This window comes from Giraffa tippelskirchi, chromosome 1 (genome assembly GCF_054371585.1).
Source record: "Giraffa tippelskirchi isolate mGirTip1 chromosome 1, T2T-mGirTip1v1.2.pri, whole genome shotgun sequence".
Classification (NCBI taxonomy): Eukaryota; Metazoa; Chordata; class Mammalia; order Artiodactyla; family Giraffidae; genus Giraffa; species Giraffa tippelskirchi.
Genome location: NC_137275.1, coordinates 123,351,342 through 123,367,103, shown reverse-complemented (window position 1 = coordinate 123,367,103; position 15,762 = coordinate 123,351,342).

Sequence of the window (15,762 nt, the reverse complement as noted above, 5' to 3'; positions counted from 1 at the left end):
TTCATGTCAATGTATGGCAAAAACCACTACAATATTGTATAGTAATTAGCCTCCAACTAAAATAAATTAATTAATTTTTTTAAAAAAGGCCATTGATTTGAAGCTGATTCTGTCCTCTGAGTGATATTGCTATTCAGAATGCTAAATGATGCTAAGAAAGAAAATCTTCCAGAGTGTCAAGCCCTGCAAAGGATAGTGTTTTAAGGGGACAAAATGACTCTGCTTTTGTTAAATCTTTTTGTACAGCAGAGCTTTTGAGAACCCTCTTTAGCAGAACCTATTTAGGAAAAACAAAAGAACTTACAAACTATAGCATGATTCCAATACCAACTTTAGAAGAGATTCAGAATTTCTGAGGCTTCCAGTTTAGAAAGCAAACAGCTTCAAAACACACAGGTCAGGATGTCTCAATGTAGCCCAACACCAGTGTTTATGTGGAAGCAATGATACTCATTTTGCTATAAAATGAACTGCCGGATGGTCTTCTTTAGGGAGGTTTAAAAATTAACCTTGTGTTAATTTAACACAATCATATTTTCAGAGATAGAAACCATAAAGTCTTGGTAAATAGCAAGTCACAATACAGTCTTTGAAGAATAGAACTTCATAAATCTTCTTTCTGATGCCAAATGGCCACATGTGGTTCTTCCATTCTGCAATTTACCTTCTCTTCCCTTTTCCAAGTCGTGTGTACCTTCAACCCAGCCCTCACAGGTATTCAGGCGTCTTCCCCAAACATAGACTTTCCTTGCTCTAAACAGATATAGAACGCAATAAACTATTTACATAATAGAGAACACAATACAGAAATATGATGTCCAAAGGTTTTCATCCTCTTAAGCTACACTGTAATCTTTTCCTTTATTTTCAAAACTTCAATTTTTAAAGTACTCCTGAGAAAATAATGGGAATTATCGAGGCCAGCATTTCCCACCAAGTATAGTGTTCAAGAATAATATGATTACTACTCTGATATCTGAGAAAAAAATTAGATATGATATTCTGTTAAGGGAATTTCAGGCTAATACATGCTAATAAATGCTGAACTGAACTTATTAAGATAAAATGTTCTTGTAAATCAAATGATAGTCATTTTCTTTAAAAATGATGATAGCAGGTGTTCCAATCTGAATCACTCATTTGCAGCAGCATGATTTAAAATTAGCAAATGTCAACATGATGGAGGGTTAGTTTCCGAAAATACAGATTACACAGACCATGTACAATGCATGCATTAAAGCATAAACAATAATCTTTCATGGTGCTTTTAAGTTTACACTATGATTTTTTTAATGTACATTAAATTATTTGCTGCTTGTTACAACTTAGTAACATAGAAAATATTTTTTTTATTATTCTCATTTTTCAGATGAAGAAATTAGGGCTCAGAAAGATTTAATAATTCATCCAGGGTCACATGACTTATGTGCTGCAGACAGAGCAAGAATTAAAAATCAAGTCTTCTGACAATTGATTCTATGCCTATTTCAACATATCATTTGAATTTTCCACACAGAATAATGAATACTAAATGCACACACTAGGATAGCCTCATGGCTTGTGGCCTTAGAAAACACCCAGTTTATGAAGCAGAGGCAGTGGAGAGAAAAAGATAATCACACTATTTTCTATTCTCTTCTCCCTCATTGTTTTCTTGATGATTTATAAGTTTTTAATTTAAAAAAAATGCTTTTGACCTGACTCTGCATGCTAATTTTATTCTTCAATTGTATTCTCTTGATTAACATTTCTGTATACCTCGTTTTGTCAAAAGTGAATTTCAAATAGAGCAGAATTTGGATCAGCCTTATACCAGATACAAAAAACTTCATTAAAGCATAAATGACAAGAATTGAAGGTACACAGTGACTTCTTACTTTGGTTCAATGTATAATGGCCCACTTTGACAGACAAATGGCCAATATTTCACAAAATTGTCTATTTTCTCAGTGAAGCAAGATATCTCGTCTTTGCACATGGCTCACAAATTACAAATCTGTTCTGATTGCTGGGGATGTTATAGACGAGATGATTAAAAGCACATTTGAATGATAATGCTTCCCTTGTATGCAGCCCAAGAAAGAAAGTAGGGGAAAATACATTCATGACTCTAAGTTTCTTATAAGGAAAGAAAAGGTAACATTGTGCAAACAGTTTTGGTACAAATGGCTGGAGGTTTAATGTGAATGATTCCTGTGACCCAAATAAGAAGCTGCCTAAGGCAGCCAGGTCATTGGCCCCACATAGAACACAGGCCACTGTTTCTCAGTGTAGACACCCACAGGCAGCCAGGTCACTGGACCCACATAGGCCACAGACCACTCTTTCTCGGTGTAGACACCCACAGACAGCAAGGCCTGAAGTGCCCACTAACCAGAGGGGCCAACATCAATTTTTTATTAATAATTTGAAATTTAAAATTTTAGAAACAGCATTGAAACAGAAATCACGGGGAAAATCAGAACACTGTGGGAAATTTTTATGAATTTTTTGGATTAACTTTAAATTTTTGTTTTAAATTACATAGTAGGGGGGACTTCCCTGGTGGTCCAGTGGCTAAGACCCTGTGCTCCCAATGCAGAAGGCCCAGGTTCAATCCCTGGTCAAGGAATTAGATTCCACATGCCACATCTAAGACTGGGTGCAGCCAAGTAAGCATTTTTAAAATAAATTACATATTAGGAGTTTGGGGCTACATAATATTTTTAACACTTATTAAGAACCCAGTGTGGAGAAGGAAATAGCAACCCACTCCAGTATTCTTGCCTGGAGAATCCCCATGGATGGAGGAGCCTGGTGGGCTACAGTCCATGGGGTCGCAAAGAGTAGGACATGACTGAGCAACTTCACTTTCACTTAAGAACCCAATGTGTGTGTTAGTCACTCAGTCGTGTCTGACTCTTTGCGACCCCATGGACTGTAGCCTGCCAGGCTCCTCTGTCCATGGGATTCTCCAGGCAAGAATACTGGAGAATTCCAGTATTCCAGAAGGAATTGCCGTTTCCTTCTCCAGGTCCTTCTCGAGGGGATCTTCCCAACCCAGGGATCGAACCCAAGACTCCCACATGGCAGGCAGACTCTTTACTGTCTGGGCCACCAGGGAAGCTAAGAACCTAATAGGTCTTCTCAAACCAGTGAATCCTAAAGGAAATCAACTTTTGAATATTCATTGGAAAGACTTATGCTGAAGCTGAAACTCCAATACTTTGGACACCTGATGAAAACAGCCAACTCCTTGGAAAAGACCCTGATGCTTGGAAACTGAAGGCAAAAGAAGAGGGTGGCAGAGGATGAGATGGTTGGATAGCATCACTGATTCAGTGGACATGAACTTGGGCAAACTCCAGGAGATAATGAGGGGCAGGGAGGCCTGGCATGCTGCAGTCCATGGGGTCACAAAGAGTCAGACACAACTTAGCGACTGAACAACAACAAAGGTCTTCTCCAACCCATGGTTTTACTCATCTGCATTCCTTGTCTTGATGTGGAAATGTTTTCTCATTTTTTTAAAAAAAGTCACCCATAAATTAGGGTGAGAAGCTAAGTCAGTGAAAGAATGAGATTCACAAATAGGACCTGAGTTCCTTAGAAATCACAAGAGGAATTTTTCTAAGAATAAGAGGAGCAAGCGATGAAAGTGATCAAGACAGCCTTAAGTGTTTCCCTCAGCTGGACTAAACTTCAGAAAGGCTTCTTTCAGACTCTAGGCTCCTGACCTCCCTTCTCTTGTAACACTGACTTTAGAACATTTGTATTATAAATTATTTTTCTATTTTTTTGAGGTGTAAATCTTTTTAAAAGCCTCTTGCTAGTTTGCAACCTAGGAGCATCTTTCTCTGGAACTTGGAAGCCATCTCTTTGAAATGTGATTGTGAAGATATTCCATCTCCCAGGGCTCTGTGGGAGGGGAGGAGTCTAACCTCCATGGGCACCAATCTGTTCACATTGATGGCCTCCTCACAGAGGACGATACTGCAAACATCTTTTGGGTCAACCTCTCCCCAAATGCCCTCTGGCACTTTTCCAACAACTCACCCCAGCGCCAAAAGTCCCTCTCAACTTCTGTCTTGCACAGGTCTCTGGGTAAAAATATTTGGAAAATAGTGAAAAACACTGAATCTTGATAACAGCTACATGACGTCTTTTTTTTTTAGAGTAGTTTTAGCTTTATAGAAAAACTGTATATAAAGTACAGAAAGTCCCCACATATTCCCTCCCCACCACCCCACAGTTTCTCCTATTATTAACCTCTTGCATTAGTATATTTGTTACAATTGATAAGCCAATACATTACATTAACTAAAGTCTTCAGTTTACATTAGGGTTCAGTCCTCCTCTAGTGCCTTTTTGACAAATGCATAATAACATGTCATCACCACTACATATCATATAGACGTCTCAGTACCTTGAAATCCCCTGCATTTTACCTATTCATTCCTCTCCCCCTCCTCTGAACCCCTGGCAACCACTGATTTTTTTTGTTGTTGTTGTTTCTATAGCTTTTCCTTTTCCAGAAGGTAATAAAGTCAGACTGCTTCCCTGGTGGCTCAGACAGTAAAGAATTTGCCTGCAATGCAAGAGACACAGGTGTGCTCACTGGGTCAGAAAGATCCCCTCAAGGAGGAAATGGCAACCCACTCCAGTATTCTTGCCTGGAGAATCCCATGGACAGAGGAGTCTGCTGGGCTATAGTCCATGGGGTCGCAGGAGTTGGACATGATTTAGCAATACAGTTGGAATCACACAATATGGACCTTTTCAGACTAATCTCTTTCACTTGGGGATATGCATTTATGGATCCTCCATGTCTTGTTATAGCTTAATAGCCCATTTCTTTTTATTGCCGATAACTTTCCAATGGACCATGGTTGATCAGTTCACCTGCTAAAAGACAATAGATGCATCCAATTTCTGTCAATTATGAATAAAGCTGCTATAAAAATCTGCATGCAGATTTTTGTGTTACACAAGGTTTCAATTCAATCAGGCAAGTATCTAGAAGCATAATTGCTTGATCATATGATAAGATTAATGCCTTCAAACCATGGTGCTGGAGAAGACTCCTGAGAGTCCCTTGGACAGCAAGGAGATCAAACTGGTCAATCTTAAGGGAAATCAACTCTGAACACTCATTGGAAGGACTGATGCTGAAGTTAAAATTCCACTATTTTGGTTATCTGATTCGAATATCTGACTCATCGGGAAAGTCCCTGATATGGGGAAAGATTGAAGGCAGAAGGAGAAGAGGGTGTCAGAGGATGAGATAGCTGGATGGCATCACCGATGCAATGGACATGAACCTGGGCAAACTTGGGGAGATGGTGAGGGATGGTGAGGCCTGGCGTGCTGCAGTCCATGGTGTTGCAAAGAGTCAGACACAACAGGACAATTGAACAACAACAACGATGATAAGACTGCCTTTTGGGAAACTGCCAACTGTCTTCTGAAGTGTCTGTACCAGTATGCATCCCTACCAGCAGCAAATGAGAGTTCCTGTTGCTCCACATCCTTGTATGCCTTGAGTACTGTCAGTCTTTCGGATCAGAGCCATTCTAATGAGTACATAAAGGTATCTCAATTTGCAATTTCATAACAAATGATTTTGAGAGTTTTTTCATATGATTACTTGCCATATATATACATATGCTGAAGTGGCTTTGAACCTTTTCCCTATGTATTCATTGGGTTGTAGGTTTTCTTATTGTTAGGCTTTAAGAGTTCTTTGAATATTTTAGATATATTCCTTTATCAAGCATGTGTTTTGCAAATAATTTCTCCTAGACTGCAGCTTATCTTTTCACTCTCTTAATAGTATATTTTTTTATGAAGAAAGTTTTTAATTTTGTCACAGTTCGGCTTAGCCATTTTCTTCCATGGATTGTGCTTTTGGTGTTATATCTATGAACTCACCACCAATCACAGGTTATCTAAATTTTCTCCTATGTTTTCTTCCAGAAGTTTTACAATTTTGCATTTTACACTCAGATCTATGATCCATTTTAAGTTGACTTTGGTAAAATAAAGTCTGTGTCTAGACTTTTTTCTTGCATTAAAAACCTAATTGCTCCACCACCATTTGTTGAAAGACTGTCTTTTGTCCACAGACCTGCCTTTGCTTCACTGTTTAAATGACTATGTGTTTGGGTCCACTTCTGGGCTCTCTGTTTGGTCCCTTTGATCTCTGTGTCTGTTCTTTCACAAACACTATGCAGTCTTGATGACTATAGCTTCATAATAAGCCTTCAACTCAGGCAATATCACACCAACAACTTTATTCTCCTTTCTTTCATGTGTTTTGATTATCTGGGGTGTTTGACCCTCCATATAAACTCGACAGTACTGAATCTTCCAATCCATGAACATGGAAATAACTCTCCTTTTATTTAGATATTCCTTGATTTTGTTCATCAGAGTAATTTTCCACCTGTAGACTCCACATATTTTGTTAGGTTTACAACTAAGTAATAGACATGTCATCTGCAAACAAACACAATTGTATTTCTCCCTTCCAAGTCTGTACTCCTTTTCTTTTCTTGTGTTACTGCATTACTAAGACCTCTAGCACAACACTGTGTAGGAGTGGTAAGAGGGGAAATCTTCATCTTGTTCCTGATCTTTGGGGAAAGTGTCCAATTTCTCACCATTAACTATGACATTGTGATGTTAGCTATAGGCCTGTGGGGTCTCAGTTTCCCAACCAGGGATTGAATTCAGGCCATGGCAGTGGAACTAGGAAACTAACCTAGTTTCCTAGTGGAACTAACCACTAGGAAACCAGGGAACTACCAATGCCAAACTTTTAAGTACACAACCATTGTGAAAGTATAACATGGATATTGATTTTCTTTGGACTCTATGGCATATGTGGTAAAGTGATAATATAAAAAGCAAAGAACTTTCAAATATATTAAAACTGTTTCCTGGACAGATTTCCAGCATGAAAAAAATAAGCTTGCCACTATTTCTTTTCATTGCTACAATAACTATTTGTACATGTTTTTTATATTTTAAGGAGGGGACATAAAAACTAAAACTAATATCCAAAGTCACCATTTAGTACATAAAATATGCCTTTAAAATTCTAGACTATCACCTATTGAAAATATGGGCAATCAATTTCCAGGTACAAATGCAATTTTTATTTTTTTAATTGAAGTGTAGTTGATTTACAGTATTATATTAATTCTAGGTATACAACATAGTGATTCAGCATTTTTAATAGATTATACTCCATTTAAAGCTATTATAAAATGACTATATTTCACTGTGATGTACAATAAATCCTTAGCAACCAAAAATCTGTTGGTTACATAAGGGTTGAGACTAGACAATAGAACCAGTATGCATTTTCTCTTAAGAAATCTCCTTCTTAAAGGATTAACACCCCTGATTTTCTATGGTGTCACATATGCTCAAGGAATACAAAATTTAGCTTCTTGTTTAAGTTTACTGGCACTTAATTCGTATTAAACCAGAAGCAGCTTTATTTTATCAGAAGGAAAATTCTGTATTTCAAGGTTGTTTTAATGCAAACAAGCACATCAACTAAAGAACAGGAAAAAAATTTAAGCAAGTAAGGAAAAGTAGAATAATCTGAGCTAAGGGCAATTTCTAGACTATAGAGGTACCAAAGTGTATTTTCAAAGTCTTTACATCTTCAAAATTTTCAAATGAGTCAAGCAAATAACTAAAATGTTCTTTCCTGACACATAAATAAATGGGGGAGAGGGGTAAGATGGAGAAGAGGCCAGGAGTCCCAGAACAAGGCTGCAGTCCATGGGGAAGAGAAGAGCAATCCTGACAGCTGACAGTAGGATCAGTTGTCTGCTTGGGAGCCAACACATGACTCACACAGCCTGACAAAGCAAGTCTGCTCTCATATATATATATATATATATATATATATATATATATATATATATATAAAATAAGCCACCTGGCTTCCCTGGTGGCTCAGATGGTAAAGACTCTGCCTGCAACGTAGGAGACCCGGGTTTGATCCCTGGGTCGGGAAGATGCCCTGGAGTTGGAAATGGCAACCCACTCCAATATTCTTGCCTGAAGAATTCCATGGACCAGGGGAGGCTGGTGAGCTACATTCCATGAGGTTGCAAAGAGTCGGACATGACTTAGTGCCTAAACAACAACAATATATACATGTGTAATTGCTGAAAATTTGGAAAATACCAAGAAATAGTTCAGAAGAAAATAAGTTATTACTCATAATCTCAACATCAAGTAATAACAATCACTGTTTAACATTTTGGTAGATTCTCTCCTTTTTTTTCTATGTAATTAAATGTTTGTTAATAGCTCAGTTGGTAAAGAATCCACTTGCAATGCAGGAGACCCCAGTTTGATTTCTGGGTCAGGAAGATCCACTGGAGAAGGAATAGGCTACCCACTCCAGTATTCTTGGGCTTCCCCGGTGGCTCAGCTGGTAAAGAATCCGCCTGCAATGCAGGAAACCTGGGTTTGATCCATGGGTTGGGAAGATCCCCTGGAGAAGGGAAAAGGCTAACCACTCCAGTATTCTGGCCTGGAGAATTCTAGCCTGGGTCTCAAAGAGTTGAACATGACTGAGCAACTTTCACTTTCACTTAAAATATTAAAGTTATAGTGTATCACTGGGTAACTTGCTCTAAATATTTAAAAATATTTAATTTTTAAAATAGGCAATACATTTGTATGGTTAGGAAACCAAAAGTGTAAAACCATATGCAGTAAACATCTTGCTTCCTTCCAATCCCATAGGTAACTACTGTTTTCTTTTTCCTTCGAGGGTATTTGCTGTGATAGCATTTCATGAAAACAGCACCCAACCTTTTCTTCTCTCCAAGACCTATGGCATGACTCCACAGAGCCTCTTTGGCAGCCAGAACACACTGTACACCTTCACCACTGCTGTGCTGTGTGAGGTTCCTATCAGCCATTTGGTCTTTAATTTTAAAAGGCTGCACATGACATTTTCAAAAGGTGAAATGAAGCAAAGCGTGACTCACTAAAAAGATTATTGTGTGGATCCTTCAAAGTGAACCTAGGTAAAAATTAGAATATTAAGTCTTTGAGAACTTCATGATATTCAGAGCAAATAAAACTTTAAGAGTCACAGGTTTGCCTATCACACATGCATTGAATAAAGAACTAAAGAATCATTCTTAAGTTTAAATATCAGATCTCTGAAAGGTTTTAATGGACTCTAATCAATTCCAGAACGATACTTCTCTGTGAAAAAAAGAGCATGAGTCTCCTTTTGAAGCAAAATACAAGACAAAAAGATTATCACAAAACAAAAAGATTCCTTTACACTGTTGTTTCATTGATGGGTTTTATACAGCCCACAAACTCCTTACAATGAACTGTCAATAAAACTCAACTTCTAAATGCCCCCCAGTGTGGGGGTGACCACTGAGATACGGGTCTTGAAAAAATTGATCAGATCTTGAGAGTCAAGGCAGGCTGTGTGGCACTCCCAGCCCCTAGGTTGCCAGTCAGTCACAAATAGGATTCATTTGCAGATTAATGAATTTCTTACTGGCTGTAGGCAATGTCTGTGGGTCTAGGATCTTCCATACCCCTAAGAGATGTATCAGAGAAACACTCAGCTATGGACTCTGCTTTATTGGGGTTTTGCCCTTAGGGAGCCTGCCTGCTTCTTGGCTTCTTCAGAGCTTGGGTAACAAACACTCTGGGTTGAATCTCTTTTGTTTCTAAACACACATCACCACCCCCTGCTTAGTTGTACCCTGGATATATTCTATTTGATTATAAGCCATTTCTCAGTATGACTGCTACAAATTTCCAAAGTTCAACAAGCAGAAAGGCCAAGGCAGCAAAACTTCCATGAGAGTTCTCATCTTACGAAAGGTTACTTGCCCTCTTGCCAGATTTTAGCCACCACTTTGGACCTACTCCTGGAGGAGATAATTTCTATTTTCTCTATGGATGGAAAATGCCGAGAGTACTGGTTCTCAGAACCATCGAGTTTTGATAAACATGCAGATCCCAGAGTTCACAGTTAAAGATTCAAGTCTGAGGGTCTGGAATGGATTCCAGAAAACCGGAGCCTGAACAAACTTCAACATGAGTTAGCAAATCATTTGGAGAAACACTGGGTCTCCTTGAGGAAAGACATCTCACTTAATAGATGCTTTGTAAATGTTTGCTGGCAAGTGTTAAAATGTCTACTCTAACCATCCATCATGCCTATCAGAAATTATTAAACCTGTAGCAAAGGTCAGTTTGTCACAAGAATTTTAAAAAGTTAGTCTTTTAGCTAAATGTTAAGTTTTTTGCAATTCTGCAATTCAAAGGTATCCTTTATTTAAAAGTAAACGCACATAATGCCTATGAGCCTAAACAATCCCTCTAGGATTTAATGTATGCAGAGCATTATGTACAAAACAATCGTCCACAATAGGTTAAAAATAACGAGCATAAAAAGGAAGAAGTGCACAGTATATTTTTAGATTTCTTCAAAGAACACAAACTGCTTTACAAGGACAAAGAAAATCTAAATCCTAATCTGAGTGTGAACCATTTTTTGTGTGTACTCATAAATAATTGCTCTTTGGAAGAACTGAGGAAAACATGGGATAAAAATTCTTGGTGAGAAAACAGAATGTTTTGTCCAAGAGAAGCAACTTAAACTTTGGAACGTTCTCTTCTCTTGCTCTTATAATACATTTACACACTCTTTCCAAAGCATGGTTCATTATACCTGCAAAAACCAAAGTTGCACTAAAATATTCTTCTTCTCATAGTGAAATGGAGCAGGACCCTATGGTCTTTCACCACATATCTTCTGCCTGCCTTTTGCCCGTGGAAGAACTTTAGCCAAAGAATAAGTTTAATCAGAGAAGGGAGAAAATGCAGAAACAAAGGAAAACTATCAAAGGAAACCAAACAATAATAACTTAGGCATTAAGCATAGTCGAGGACCTTTAGTTCCTCCTCAAGAGCTATAGAATATTCTGAGCCATATCCTGTGAGCTGTCTTATAGATATTGAAACCCCCACCAGGTGGAGAAGTTAACTACATGATGACCAGATCGTAGACATGACATAAGCTGTCACAATTCCAAGAACTGGCCTCCAGGAAATGGAAGCAAACCGACCCTGCAACTGAAGATTAACTTTACTTAAAACAATCAATTTGATGCTGGTCAATCCATTGCTGGGGCTTTCCTGGTGGCCCAGATGGAAAGAATCTGCGTGCTATGCAGGAGACCCAATTTCAGTCCCTGGTCAGGAAGATCCTCTGGAGAAGGGAATGGCAACCCACTCCAGTATTCTTGCCTGGAGAATCCTATGGACAGAGAAGCCTGGTGGGCTACTGCACAGGATCACAGAGTCGGACACGACTGAGCGAGTAACACATACAATCCACTGATGACCAATTTCAAGATGAGTGTCAGGTTGACTGTGCTGTTTCTACATGTAGCCCCCTCCCTCAGCCTGTAAAACTCTACCCTAATGATTTTTGGCAGTGTGTGGTGTGGAAAGTGGAGCTATCCTTTAAATAGGAGACCATCTCCCATCCCAAATACTAGCATCCATTATAAAGCAAAATTTCCTATCCACCAACCTCACCTCTTTACTGTCTTTTGAGTGGCAAACATTGGACCCCACTTTTGGTTACAATAGTAGAAAAATGATTCCTACTCAAGACAACCTCCTCAGAAGCAAATATATAGTCACAGGTTTAGAACTGACACCACCACCCCCTGCCCCCATGAGAGTCACCAAAAGCATATCAAAGCCCATGTAACCCACCTCTGGAGCATCACTTGGATTCATGGGTGGCACTGATGCTGTGCCAGCCTAAGGGCTTTTCGGTACGGGCCAGCACAATCAATTATAACACTATGTATACCATGTTGCTCACTTAGACCCTCCTGTAATCAAGTGACTGGATTTATTCACGTTCTCCAGTCTTCTCCGGAAACTCACTGATCTCCATGGACAACCTGCTGAATCACATGACCAGAAGGCTCATCTTTATTCTCCTGTGTCCTCCTGCTGCCATGTGTTGAACTGCGTGGTTTCCAGGAGTCCAAACTTGTTCCCAAACTTGCTCATTTTTGACTTGTTTTACATTGTAATTATATAAATTAAATATCGTGTAAACTGATGAACTAGGCATGTGAAAAGAGAATTACTTCTAAGAAAACTAATTTAAATGCTTTGGATAAACTCACTAATAATCAGTTAGTTCAGTTCATTTCAGTTGCTCAGTTCTGTCCGACTCTTTGTGACCCCATGGACTTCGGAACACCAGGACTCCCTGTCCATCACCAACTCCCGGAGTTGACTCAAACTCATGTCCATTGAGTTGGTGATGCCATCCAACCATCTCATCTTCTGCCGTCCCCTTCTCCTGCCTTCAATCTTTCCCAGCATGAGGGTGTTTTCAAATGAGTCAGTTCTTCACATCAGGTGGCCAAAGTATTGGAGCTTCAGCTTCAACATCAGTCCTTCCAATGAACACTCAGGAATGATCTCCTTTAGGATGGAATGGTTGGATCTTCTTGCAGTCCAAGGGACCCTCAACAGTCTTCTCCAACACCACAGTTCAAAAGCATCAATTCCTCGGTGCTCAGCTTTCTTTATAGTCCAACTCTCATATCCATACATGACTATTGGAAAAACCATAGCTTTGACTAGATGGACCTTTGTTGGCAAAGTAATGTTTCTGCTTTTTCATATGCTGTCTAGGTTGGCCATAACTTTTCTTCCAAGGAGCAAGCGTCTTTTAATTTCATGCCTGCAGTCACCATCTGCAGTGATTTTGGAGCCCAGAAAAATAAAGTCTGTCACTGTTTCCACTGTTTCCTCATCTATTTGCCATGAAGTGTTGGGACCAGGTGCCATGATCTTAGTTTTCTGAATGTTGAGTTTCAAGCTGACTTTTTCACTCTCCTCTTTCACTTTCATCAAGAGGCTCTTTAGTTCTTCTTCACTTTCTACTTAAAGGGTAGTGTCATCTGCCTGTCTGAGGTTATTAATATTTCTCCCGACAATCCTGATTCCAGCTTGTGCTTCATCCAGCCCAGCATTTCTCATGAGGTACTCTGCATGTAAGTTAAATAAGCAGAGTGACAATATACAGCCTTGATGTACTCCTTTTCCTATTTGGAACCAGTCTGTTGTTTCATGCCCAGTTCTAACTGTTGCTTCCTGACCTGCATACAGGTTTCTCAAGAGGCAGGTCAGGTGGTCTGCTATTCTCATCTCTTTCAGAGTTTTCCACAGTTTGTTGTGACCCACATAGTCAAAGGCTTTGGTGTAGTCAATAAAGTAGTAGATGTTTTTCTGAAACTCTCTTGCTTTTTCGATGATCCAGCAGGATGTTGGCACTTTGATCTCTGGTTCCTCTGCCTTTTCTAAATCCAGTTGAAACATCTGGAAGTTCACGGTTCGTGTACTGTTGAAGCCTGGCTTGGAGAATTTTGAGCATTATTTTGCTAGCGTGTGAGATGAGTGCAATTGTGTAGTAGTTTGAGCATTCTTTGGCATTGCCTTTCTTTGGGATTGGAATGAAAATTAACCTTTTCCAGTCCTGTGGCCACTGCTGAGTTTTCCAAATTTGCTGGCATATTGAGTGCAGCACTTTCACAGCATCATCTTTCAGGATTTGAAATAGCTCAACTGGAATTCTATCACTTCCACTAGCTTTGTCCGTAGTGATGCTTCCTAAAGCCCACTTGACTTCACATTCCAGGATGTCTGGCTCTAGGTGAGTGATCACACCATCGTGATTATCTGGGTCATGAAGATCTTTCACTAATAATAAAGCAGTCTTATTTAGGAAAAAGACAATGTGAAAGTTGGAAGAACATCATAGAAATTTAGAAGGATTTTGCGCTCAGCCGGCCAGGCTAGTATTAATATTCTTTCCTCTGCGTGAAGGAAATGGGACCTAGAAATGGAGGACAGGTAAAGTAGTTTAATAATACAATTAGTAAACTGATACCCAGAGAAAAGCCTTACGCCCACTTGAAAAGATTGGTGAATTTATATGTTCTAAGTTAACATAAAATGTTTGGCACAAGTGCCACGGTGTATTATTCTATGAATTTCATAATATATGTCAGTCATTTGTCTATGATTTGCCACTTCAACTGCCTTTTCTAACCAAGTGACCAGCTACAAGCCTTGATTATGTCAGATGAGAGAATTCTAATATAATCATGTCTTTGAGAACAATGAACATCTCTAGGGCCGATATTGCAAACCAGCGGCCTCCAGGAGAAATGCAGCTTATGTTGGTGTAAAATTTGGCCTGTTAAATTCCAGAGGAAAAAAGACAAAAATTGGCTATTTCACAGAAAAACTCAAATCTCCATCTCCTCTTGAAAAGGTAGATTAGGCACCGCTGGGCTTAACTGTGGCAACAACAGGTCCTGTCGACAAGCAGCTGACCCTTCAGAAAAGGCAACCCCCTCAGGTCTTCACTCTCCAACCTACAAGCCCACCCTCTCATCTTACTGCCTGGTTTCCAGGGGCATTTGTGGTTACCAGCCATGCTCCAAGGCCTGTTTTTGAGAAGTAAGGATTTCTCATCTGCTTAAGCTATTAGGCAAGAAAAAACACCTCCGTCCCAACTCTACAAGCTCACGCAACACACTTTCCAAGTACCTAATTCAACATTATGAAGAAATACAAAACCACATATTCACACATGTAGAAGACACCACCTGTCCTCTCAAGAGCTTAAAATATAATTTAAAAAGCAAGCAAATGAAAAGGAATACATATTATACATAAGTACATATTAGACAGTTATGTTTCCAATTGCTGAAAATTTACAGACTGAAGGAGACCATTGAACGCTCAATTCTATTTTCCCTACTACCCCAACTATACTAAGGATAATCACACTAAGTAATCCAGACAAAGACAAATACCATATAACATTACTTACATGTGGAATCTAAAAAAAATTATACAAATGAACTTATTTACAAAAAGAGAAACAGGCCCACAGACATAGAAAACAAATTTATAGTTACCAAAGAGGAATTGGTGTGGAGGGATAAACTAGGTGTTTGGGATTAACATGTACACACTACAGTATATAAAATAGGTAATCAACACGGTCCTATAGTATATCACAGGGAACTAGATTCAATATTTATAACCTATAAGGGAAAGGGGCTTCCCTAGTAGCTCAGTTGATAAAGAATCTGCCTGAAATGCAGGAGACCCTGGTTCAATTCCCAGGTTGGGAAGACCCACTGGAGAAGGGATAGGCTACCCACTCCAGTATTCTTGGGCTACCCTGGTGGCTTATATGGTAAAGAATCCTCCTGCAATGTGGGAGACCTGGGTTTAATCCCTGGGTTGGGAAGATCCCCTGGAGGAGGGAACAGGTACCCACTCCAGTATTCTGACCTGGGACTGTATAGTCCAAGGGTCACAGAGTCGGACACAATTGAACAACTTTCACTTAAAAGGGAAAAGAATCTGAAAATATATATATATACTTTCTGTACACCTGAAGCTAATATAACATTGTAAATTAGCTATACATCCCTTGAAAAAAAAATCCCCTTGAAAAATCATATATCAAAGTACTTTTGAAGTTTTCACAGCCTCACTACATAGCAATGTTTAACAAATTTATTAACACAAAATAGTTAAGAGATCAGTAATATTTTCTAATTTTTCACAAGAAAAAGAAGTTTCTAAGATCAGAGAGGGGAAGTCAATTGTTTTGAGAGTAGACGGCATGATGTGTTTTATGCATAGTTAAAATTT